Genomic DNA, 12,061 nt, shown 5'->3' with positions numbered 1-12,061 from the left:
CGAGGTGCACAGGTGTTTTATTCTTATTAGATCCCATTTGTCGATTTCCAGATCACCTGTGTGTGTCCCCTTCCCTGTTGCAGTGAGCCTATGTGCTCCCTGGGCCAGTGCTCTGAGATTAGTCCCGATTCCCTCCTTAATGGTCCTGATGGTTTGGGGTTTGACTTCTAGATCTGTGATCCACCTTGAGTGTATTCTTGTGCATGGGGTGAGGTAGACGTCTTGTTTCAACTTTCTACATGTGGATATCCATTGTTTCCAGCACCACTTATTAAAGAGGGCATCTGCTTCCCACTTGACGTTTTTGGGACCCTTGTCGAAGATCAGTTGTCTATATGCTGATGATTTTACTCCTGGGCTTTCTATTCGTTTCCACTGGTCTGAGTGTCTATCATTGTGCCAGTACCATGCTGTTTTGACCACTGTAGCTATGTAGTAGGCATTAAAATCAGGTAGGGCGAGTCCTCCAATTGTGTCCTTCTTCTTGAGGAGTTCTCTGCTAATTCTGGGTTTCTTCCCTCTCCATATGAAGTTGGTGGTCAGTTTTTCCAATTCTTTGAAGAAGGTTGATGGTAATTGGATTGGTATAGCATTGAACTTGTAGAGTGCTTTAGGAAGAACTGTCATCTTTACTATGTTCAGCCTACCTAACCATGAGCAGGGGAGCTTCATCCATTTGTGAAGGTCACTTTTGGTTTCCTGTAATAGGGTTTTATAATTATGCTTATATAGGTCTTTAGTATTTTTTGTTAAGTATATTCCTAGGTATTTCAGTTTGTTCTTGGCTACTGTGAAGGGTACTTCCCTCTTAATCGCCTCTTCCATGGCCCTGTCCGATGTGTAAAGAAACCCTACCGACTTCTGTTTATTGATCTTGTATCCTGCTACTCTTCCGTATTCCTCTATTGCTGTAAGTATTCCAACTGTGGACTTTTGGGGGTCTTCAATGTATAGGATCAAGTCATCTGCAAATAACGATAGTTTCACCTCCTCCTCTCCCAACTGGATCCCTTTGATGTCCTTCCGCTGTCTTATGTTGTTAGCCAGAACCTCCAAAACGATATTGAATAGAAGAGGGGACAGGGGGCATCCTTGTCTTGTACCCTTTTTCAGTGGTATTGTTCTTGTCTTTTCTCCATTGACTATGATGTTGGCTGTTGGTCTTTCATAGATAGCTTGTATGAGCTTGAGGAACTTACCTTCCAATCCTATCTTCATGAGTGTTTTGATTAGGAATGGATGCTGGATGTTGTCAAATGCTTTTTCTGCATCTATGGATATTATCATATGGTTTTTATCCTTTTTCTTCTCGATGTGGTGTATGATATTGATGGATTTTCGGATGTTAAACCATCCCTGCATCGCTGGGATGAATCCTACTTGGTCGTGGTGAATGATATGTTTGATGTTCCTTTGTATTCTATTGGCCAATATTTTGTTAAGGATTTTTGCATCTATGTTCATTAGAGATATTGGTCTATAATTCTCTACACCTGTGGGGTCTTTTCCCTGTTTGGGTATCAAAGTAATGCTGGCTTCGTAAAATGAGTTTGGGAGCTTGCCGTTCTTTTCTATGTTATGGAATACTTTGTGGAGGATCGGTGTCAGCTCTTCCCTGAATGTTTGGTAAAATTCTGCTGTGTAGCCATCTGGCCCTGGGGCCTTTTTCCTTGGTAGGTTTTTGATGACACTCTCTATTTCTTCCTTTGCTATGGGTTTGTTGAGGTTCTTGATCTCTGTCTCAGATAATCTAGGGATAGATTGTTTTTCTAAATATTTATCCATGTCTTCCAGGTTTCTGAATTCATTAGAATACAAACCTTCATAGTACTTTGTGATTATCCTTTTAATCTCATTGGGGTCTGTTGTTATTGCCCCCGATTCATCCCTCATCCTGGCTATTGATGATTGTTCCTTTCTATCTTTGGTAAGCTTTGCCAGGGGAGTGTCAATTTTATTAATTCGTTCATAAAACCAGCTTCTAGTTGCGTTAATCCTTTGCATTGTTCTTTTGTCTTCCCACTGGTTTAACTCCGCCCTGATTTTTATTATTTCTTTTCTCTTGCTATTGGAGGGGTAGTTCTGTTGACTCTGTTCTAGTTGTTGGAGGTTTTGTGTTAACATATCTGTCATACGCCTTTCTTCTTTTTTCATGTATGCATTCAGTGATATCAAGCTACCTCTGATAACTGCCTTTGCAGTGTCCCATAAGTTTTGATATGTTGTATGCTCGTTCTCATTAGTTTCTAGAAATTTCCTGATATCCTCTCTGATCTGGACCTTAACCCATTCATGTCGCAGGAGATCGTTGTTTATTCTCCAATTGGTGGCCCTTGCTTTTCTGGGTGCCCTTCTATTAATCTCCAGCTTTATGGCATGGTGGTCTGAGAAAGACGTCTGGATAATATCTATGTGTTTGAATTTACTCAGGCTGGCCTTGTGCCCCAGCATGTGATCTATTCTTGAGAAAGATCCGTGTGGATTGGAGAAGAATGTGAAACCTTTTGCTTTTGGATGAAAGGCTCTATAGATGTCTATCAGGCCCTGTTGCCTAATTACATTGTTTAGCTCTCTGGCCTCTTTGCTGAGCTTCTTTCCCTGTGACCTGTCTTTCTCTGATAGTGGAGTGTTGAAGTCCCCCACTATTATTGTTGTTTCCGTGATTTCTTCTGTCATTTTTTAAATAGTTTGTTTGACGAAATTTGCCGCACCATTATTAGGTGCGTAAATATTCAGTATGCTTATTGCTTCCTGGTTTACTGAGCCTTTGAGCATTATGTAATGTCCCTCTTTGTCTCTTTTTATGTTTTGGATCTTGAGATCCATTTTGTCGGAGATTAAGATAGCCACTCCTGCCTTCTTGGAGTTACCATTTGCTTGGTAAACTTTCTGCCAGCCCTTTATTCTCAGCATATGCTTGTCTGCTTGCTTAAGGTGTGTCTCTTGCAGGCAGCAGATTGATGGGTTATGTTTTCTAATCCAATCCTCCAGCCTCTTTCTTTTAACATATGAATTGAGCCCATTTGTATTCAAAGTGATTATTACAATCTCTGGCTTCATGGCTGCCATATTCTGTTTTGTGTTTTGGGTCTTTGCCTATCTTCCTTCATATCAGTGTACTGCGTTTGAGTGGAGGGTTTCTATCATGTCCTCTTTTCCATCTGAGACCGTGTTGTCCTGGTACGTGTTGCTGGCATGTTGGCTTCTAGATGGAGATGGGCTATATGGTGGTCTCCTGGTGGTTCTAGTTGGAGCTTGATCTTCTGGCCATAGTGAGTCAGCCAGTATGTTCTGCAGGGTCGGGTGACTTGCAGTATATTTTTTGAGTTCTTCCTTGTCCTGGAAGACCCTTATCTTACCCTCTATCTTAATGGATAACTTGGCAGGGTATAGGATTCTGGGGGAGGCATTTTCATCTTTCAGTTTTTGGAAGATGTTGCTCCATTCTCTCCTCCTCTTCATGGTTTCAGCTGATAAGTCTGAGCATATCCTTACCTGCGCTCCTTTGTTTGTGACTGTCTTCCTTTCTCTTGATGCTCGTAGAATTTTCTCTTTTTCCTCTAAGTTGGATAATTTTACAATTATATGCCTTGGCGTGTTTAGCTTAGCCGGCGTCCTCTCTGCTTCCTGTATGAGAGTCGGATTCTCCTTTGTTAGGTTGGGGAAATTTTCTTCCAGGAATTCCTTTGCTATCTTGGCGGTCGATTTGTGTGTTATGTTGTGTTCCGGTAGACCGATTATTCGAATATTATTCCTCTTCATAGCATCTGTCATTGATCTCAGGCTGTCTTCTGTTTCTTTAATTTTCCTATCTGATTGTTTTTCTCGCTTGCTTCGTTTGGTTTGAGCGTCCTCGAGTTCACTGATACGGTTCTCAGCCTCCTCAAGCCTAGATATAGCTTCTGTGACCTTTTGTGTGGCCTCTGCTACCTCCTCTGTTAGTTTCTGCAGTTCCTTTTGGTGGATAGTATTCATCCCCTCTATTGTGGACTTCATCCCCTCTATTGTGCATTTCATCCCTTCTATCGTTGATCCTTATTTTGGTTTGCTTCTCTTAGCTCCTGTATTACTGCAAGCAGAGTTCTGAAGATTTCCTTTTGTGGCTGATCTATATCTGTTTCTTCTATGAGTGACGTTAGGTCTGTTAAAGTGCCTCGTTTCTCTGATTTTTTTGTTGGGAGTGATGTGGTCTGTTGATTTTTCCTTGATCCTTTAATAGGCCCCATGCTTCTGGGAGACAGGAGTAACCTTATTGTGTGGAGGCTCAGGCCACTGTGCCGTCTCCTGGGGTGGCTGGGGCGGGCTGCGGCAGGCTTAGGGCTGGCACTGGGGACCCAACAGGGCCCCAGGCGGTGAGAGCTGGCTGGAGCTCACTGATGGCTCCTCAGGGGCTGCAAAGCCGAGACCCAGGCTCCACTGCAGGTGGAGTGTTTGATCTGCCCGGGCTGTGAGCGGGCGCGGGGAGGCCCCTTGGATAGCTGCGCAGGCAGCTGCGGGACACTGCAGGGAACAATGGTGTTCGCTCTCCGCCCTTTTGGCGCGAAACCGCAGGGGGTAATGGCGCCGGCAAAGGAGGCTTGGCGCAAAACCGCAGGGGGCGATGGCGCCCTTCCTCTGCTCAGGCTCAGAGTCGCGGCCGCCAGGGTCCCCGCAGCACCCTGGGGAGGGCACCTACTCTTGTGCCTTGCGCAGGGGTGGGCCCTTGGTGGGCAGACTCCACAGCGCGGGGCGCGGCGCTCCGCGGAAGCTCAGGGTCCGGGACAGGCGCGGGTTGAGCTATGGCTCCTGTTGGCAGGAAGTGCACAGCGCAGGGTCCCCGCCAGGAGTGGAGCTGGCACTAGGCTGCCAGGGGCTGGCGGGGGCGGGCGGGGGTGGGAGGCCAGCGCACGGAGGGCAGGTGGAGAGGTCCGCGGCAGCGGTGCGGGTGGATGGTCCCCCGTGGGGGTCGCCAGACAACCCGCGGGTCCGCTCCCCTGAGCTTGGATGAATGGAGGGAGGGACGTGGGCCTGAGGGCAGATCGCTGCCCTGCGGGGAGAGGGGAACTGCGGGAGAGGAAAGCTTCTCTCCCAGTGGAGATCCGCGAGTGGGGAGTGGGGAGTGGGCCGCTGGAGTAGGCAGGGCAGGCAAGCGGCTCTGGGCTGGCGTCGGGTTTGGGGTTGGAGCCTAAGCCGGTCGCCAGTGAGCTCACGGCAGCTTAGTGGCCAGAGATGTCCCACTAGTCCGGTCCTCTTTCACCTAGACCCCTGCTCCGGACAAATACGTGGGGTAGGACTGGGGTGCTGTCCCAGGGGGATATTTCACTCACCAGACTCTTACTATTCAGCTACCTGGTCGCCAATCCCGCTTTGTTTGGAGAAGCTCTCAGAGTATGCGGGTGTCCCTGTCGGCCATCTTCCCCCTCCTCTGTGGCTGGAAGTTTTAAACTACTGACTGAGCAGTTAGCAGCCAAATGTTTCATTAGTGCTCCATCCAAGATAGATTTGTTTATTCTTCTTCCTGTCTGTGGTGTAGTCAATATTCTGCACAAATAACACAACAATTAAAATAAATTAATTTTTAGCTTTACTCATTGTCCACTTTAAAAATATTGGATATGTTGTAATGAATATACCATGGTCTGGTTTGAGCCAAGCTCCCCGTGTTGATTTCAACACTTTAAGTGGATCCTTTGCAGAAGATTTTCTCCAATAAAATATGTTTTTGGATTTATTGACAGTTTTTGCCACAGATTATGGATCCAAATAAAATAAAAACTCTTTTTTTCAGGGTAGCAATAATTAAACTCACAACTTTCTTCTAGTTCTTAAACACTTCCTCCTCCCCCACCCCACCCCATTATCATGATACCAATTCTACCTTGAAAACCTGGTTAGACCACAGTATGCACAGTGGTGCAGATGGGAACTGGAAACACAGGGAATCCAGGACAGATGAACCCCTCAGGATCAGTGGTGAGAGTGGTGATACCGGGAGGGAGGAGTGGGTAGGAAGTGGGAGCTGATCACAAGGATCTACATATAACCTCCTCCCTGGGGGATGGACAACAGAAAAGTGGGTGAAGGGAGATGATGGACTGTGTAAGATATAACAAAGTAATATTAATTTATAAATTATCAAGTGTTCATAAGGGAGGGGGGAACAGGGAAGGAGGGGAAAATGAACAGCTGATGCCAAGGGAAAAAATCATATCATTGTGAATGAGGGGGAGTTCGGAGTGGAGACCCAGACCCATATGATTGTGATTGGTTCCCTCTTTCTATCCCACCTTCCCCTTATCCTCATGGTATCGCTACTCTCATTATTTGTCCTGACGGGTTTATCTCTCCTGGATTCCCTGTGTTTCCAGTTCTTATCCGTACCAGTGTACATCCTCTGGTCTAGCCAGGTTTCAAAGGTAGAATTGGGATCATGGTAGTAGGGGGGAGGAACAATAAAGAGCTAGATGAAAGTTGTATGTTTCTTCAGTGGTATACTGCATACTGACTGGCTGCTTTCCTCTCACAACCCTCTGTAAGGGGATGTCCAGTTGCCTACAGATGGATCTTGGGTCTCCACTCCGAACTCCCCCTCATTCACAATGATATGATTTTCCCCCTTTGATTTCTGATGCCTGATTCCATTGACAACTTGTGATCACACAGGTTGTTGTGCTTCTTCCATGTGGGCTTTATTGCTTCTGAGCTAGATGGCAGCTTGTTTATCTTCAAGCCTTTGAGATGCCAGACGTTATATCTTCTGATACCCGGTCATCTTAAGCTTTCTTTACCACATTTGCTTATATACCGCTTTGTCTTCAGTGATCTTGTCAGGAAGGTGAGCATCATGGAATGCCAGTTTAACAGAACAAAATGTTCTGGCATTGAGTAGAAGCCCAATGTCCATCTGCTAATTTAATACTAAAACTATAAATATATGCACATCTTCATATATAAACATATTTACATGTATACATGTCTGTATTTAGATATCTCTAAATGCCCTTTGCCTCCTAGTTATTTGCTCTATTTTCTATTCCTTTCCTCATGTCCCACTCTCATTCTCAGACTTCATTTGGGTTTCAGTAATTCCTCTTAGTTACTTTGCTCTTTGTCAAGGCCTACCTGGTCTCCCATTCCCTCCTTGCCATTGATTTTGGTTCCTTTGCCCCTGCATTTGTTAACACATATTTCCTTTCCCCCAAATCCCCCTCTCCCAGATACCCCCGGAACTGCCAGTTCCATTGTTTTTTCCTCCAGATTCTTTGTCCTACCTACCTTATCTAGATAGACCTACATAGATAATAATATGCACAAAAATAAGACAGTACAAAGCAAAGCAACAAAAGAAACGAAATAACAAAAAGAAAAGCCTGTAAATCAGCAGTTCTCAACTTGTGGGTCGTGACTCCTTGGGGGGGGGTGGGGGGATCGAACGACACTGCCACAGGAGTCGCCCAATTCACAACACTAGAAAAACTATAGTTATGAAGTAGCAACAAAAATAATTCTATGGCTTGGGGGGGGGGTCACCACAACATGAGAAACTGTATTAGAGGGTCGTGGCATTAGGAAGGTTGAGAACCACTGCTGTAAATAGTTCAAGGTCTGTTTGTTGACCTTTAGGAGTGTTTTCTGGTGGAGTGTGATGAGGTGCCACTCCTGGCCCCAAAGTCTATTTTTTATATTCCCTTGGGACTCAATGTTCTGCTCCCCTTGTTGTTCTGTCACACACCTTTAGTGTTTTGCCTCGGTGTGGTGGGGTCAGATTGGACACAATTCCCAGTGTCTCCAGTGTTGTTCCCCATCATGCTATGGGTCAGTGAAGGATGTTGTGCCGCGTAGTGGGGCCAGCCCTATGGACCTCTCTATGCATTGGCTGCTCTGAGCTGGAATATCGTCCTCAGGACTTGGTGGCCCAGCATGTGCCCTGCTCTCCCTTGCACCTCCTTCCTTTGCACCTGTGTGCTCTGATGAGACATGTCCCTTTCCCTGAGCTGTAGTTTCAGTGTGGTCCTCTGAAGTACATTCTTCTTGGCGGGGGGGGGGGGGGCGGGGAGACTGTCCAGGTAGTTGGGATTGTGGCCCGCCCCTCAAACCTCTCTATTGGTTCCCTTCTTCATGCTAGTATGTTTCATTCGTGTCATGGAGCACCGGGCTGAAGTCTGGCCCCTCTTTCCCTGTGGAGATAAACAATACCCTCCCCTTTGGTGGGTTAGTACCCCGTTGTCCTTTTTTTTTCCCTTTTGCCCTCTCATTTTGAATTGGCTTCCATATGTATCCCTAGATTTGGTCTGACCCCTGCCATACTACCTAGACCTTGCCCAGGAATGTTTGTATACACTAGCTTTTCCCCTATGCCACTTGTGCATAAATAAAAATCTTGATTTAAAATTATGCTCAAACTATTAGGAATGCTCTTTATTGGTTCAGTTGTAAGAATTTAATTTTCTTTGTTCTGTTTTTGAATCAATACTCAAGGCTATAGTCTGGGATCTTCCTTAGTAATCTCTTTACATTCTATTAACTTTAATCAAGAAATACCTCTTTGTCATATGTTATTAATTTGATTTTCTTCCATCTTGATACCATGTTTTTTATTATGCCTAGTTTTCCAGATTAAAAAAAATAGTATCTTTACTGATTTTAAATTACCCAACAACATCCCATTATTCTGTTTGAATAGCTTGCACTATTTTTCACATTAAGGATGCTTATAAGTGCCAAAAGACAGACCAGCATTTTTATGGTATTATCTTACTAGATCATATATAACAACCATCTGATATCACCACAAATTTCAGAAGTTCTACATCCATCTTGGATTCCTGGCAGTTCCGTTGATCTGGAATTAAAGGTGTCTCTGAGTTATTTTAGCATCATTTTATATTTGTGTCATAATGATAATAGTTTTAAAATTTGAGAGTTAATTTAAATGTCTCTTTTGTAGAATTCACATTAATATGCACATCGACCAGTCTGCAGACAAGTACTTGTTTTCCAAATTTGGGAACATAGACAATTCCCAATGTGTTTGTTTAATCATATTAATTAATATTCAGTCAGTTATTGAAACATTGTTTATCCATAATACTGTACAGTACATTTGAATTTTTTATGCAATTTGTTTATTTCTTTCTTTCTCTTGTTTTTAAAGAACAGTTTCCCTTTTTTTTCAGGTTTGTTTCCCTTCAGCTTCTAATCTTTGCTTAGGCTTTGGAGATGGTCGTCGGACTGTACCTGTAGGTGTAAAATGGGGTGGGAAGGTTTAGACTTCATGTGAAGGTTCTGGGATTCAAGTCACTGGTTCCTGACAACCTTGCTGTGAGTAGCACAACTCACAAAATAACATGACTTCCCATACAGCTTGGGAAGCATATATGCACTAAGGCATTCGCTATGGAAATGTCTCTGAAGGCTGTGGTCTACATTGTTCTCTATTACAAAGTTCTTCATGGCCTTGTCTCTGGGCTCACAGCAGGCACAGTTCATGCAGCAAATAGTGTGTCTGCAGCCAGTGGCTTTCTTGGCATGACCATTGTTATGTCTTTCCTTTTTCATCGCTGAAGAGAGGATGTGAGAGAAAGGGCAGTCCCAGCTCCTTCATTTGTTGATGTCATGATAGCTCCTCAAATGGTTGATAAAAGCCCTAAAACAAACAAGTTTCCAGTCTTCAGTATCTCTAGTTAATATTTCCAAATTAACTTGTTTTTAAACTATATATTCAATTATTTGCTATGGAAGGTGTTGCTCCACACCCACACACAGAAAAAATATAATGTAGACGATGGTGTTTATAGTAGAGAGTTTCTATCATAAACTATTACTATAGGATACAGATGGACATTGGACAGTCCAAATGGGCAGTGATGTTTGCTATGTAATCAACTGGCGGACGTGTCACAAAGTTAGTAGAAAAGAGAATTAAAGGTAATGGAAGTTTTGTGCACAAATTCTGAATGGTGTTCATATTGGTAAGTCTATGAGATGAATTGAAATCTTTGGAGAAGTGAATGTAGATGGTTCGAGAATGACAATAATGACAAAACCCAAAGGTAGACTTTATGGAACACACAACCATTTGTCAAATCCTTATCAAATGAAAGTTGATCAGAACTTTAAGCTGCATCTTTCTTTTCACACATGTTTGAATGCTTAATCCTCAGATGAAGCTGAATATGTGGACTATTTTTGGACTCAGTGACTGGTGAGGGTGAGGCTGTGGATTTTACCACTGAAGGATGGGCACTGCTGGGTGTTTCTCAGAAGCAACTCTACAGAGATGTGATGGTGGAGACCTTCAAGAACTTAGTGATAGTAGGTATGAATAGCTTATTTCAAATTAATGCATTATTTACCAAATACAGGTGATTGTTGCCTCCATCACTGGGATAAGGGATAGGGATACCTGGTTAAATATGACAATAAAGTTAATTTTATCTCAGTTCTGATTATATCCAAAGTTTCCCATGATCACAAATCTCTACATATTACAGTCTGCCACTACTCTGTCAGTTTTGCACAATATTAAACTTCCATGATTTTATTATGGAAGCTACACAAGTATTTCAAATACTAGCAGTATTACCCATGCTAAACAGGTATCTGTGCAACTGTGCAACTTCCCAACTGAGCAGACTTGTAGTAAGGAAGAAGTGTTCCACTTCTGGAATATAAGCCACTGGTAAACACCGACTCATAATGGAACATTCTCTGATACAGTGACAAAGAAGAGCCCCATGCAGTTAAAAATATCCAAAATCTCATTTTTCACCCACAGACCAGGATGTCAATATCAAATTTCTGATGTTCCAGTTACCACACAATGTGTACCACCTATGTAACCATAGTATTAGTGCATTTATTAAATGTTTGAAAGGGAAAAAGTAATTTATTTTGCAAATTATTCACACCTGCATACTTTTTGAAATCTTGAAAAATCAAAGTATTGAAACAGCTTCAGGGAAATGTTAATAGGACTTTTTTTTCTGTCAGGAGCAGTATGCTGGTAAAATCTATTTTGTTCTCTCAGAGTAGTAAGAGAAATGTCATGGGAGAGGGCAGAAAATTCATTCAGGATCATTGTGTCACGAAAGCATTGACCAACTCTTTATGGAAGAAATTTTACTTGATAAATTTGTAAGTAAAAGTCTCAATTGCCCAAGAACATTCTGCACAAATGCCTGCCCTTGCGTTTTCATTAATTTTAGACATTACTACAACACCTGTGTTCATGAAAGAAAAGAAAACCACATTCATCTTTAGTGTTACATCTGCCCTGTGCACCATAGCTTTTTAATTTGCTCTTCTAATTATAAACTACATATGTTACTGTTGTTGTTAATCTTCAAGGATGCTTAATTGCTAATTTCTCTTTGAACATGGTTAAAACATCAAAAAATATTTACACGACAAAGTATTTCTTGTCTCATAGCTACTTCTTGTCTGTGTATAATGCTGTTCTTTTTGTTTCCTACTGTGAACTTCAATATGCATAATTGGTTCTGCTTCTCATATGTTAATGATTAAGAAAAAACTAACCACTGAAAATGTAATGGTAAGATTCTTGAAAAATGATACAAGTACCTCCATATTACAAAAAATCTGTAAGTTTCTTGGAAGTGTAAAGCAAGATAACAAGAACCCACTTTTGAGGTGAGTGTAATTTATTTGAGAGAGAGCAATGCTCCAGATTTGAGTTGGAAGGATATATTATGTTATTTAAGTACATGTATGAGGAAAGAGACCGAAGCGAGCATTTTGACATTTTAAGTACATGTAGAGTAGATGATTAAGTACTCATCTAATAGCAAAATGAGGCAATTCAGAACCTGCCAGTGCCTCTAAAGAATCAATCCTTTGGTGATCTCCTTCTTTAATACTTACAGATAAGCCGCTCAGAGCCAAAATTGTCTTATCATCTTATAATACCCTGTCTTTACATGTACATGTAGGAATATGTTGTTTATATATATAAATATGTAAAGATATAAATGATATAAAATAAATATCTGTGCATAATCAACACACCGTCTACACATATAGATCACCTCATATTAAGTTGGTGATCAACGTTCTTTTCACC

The sequence above is a fragment of the Tenrec ecaudatus genome, unplaced genomic scaffold, assembly GCF_050624435.1.
Source record: "Tenrec ecaudatus isolate mTenEca1 unplaced genomic scaffold, mTenEca1.hap1 Scaffold_3836, whole genome shotgun sequence".
Taxonomy (NCBI): domain Eukaryota; kingdom Metazoa; phylum Chordata; class Mammalia; order Afrosoricida; family Tenrecidae; genus Tenrec; species Tenrec ecaudatus.
Note: the sequence above shows the minus strand (reverse complement) of the source record.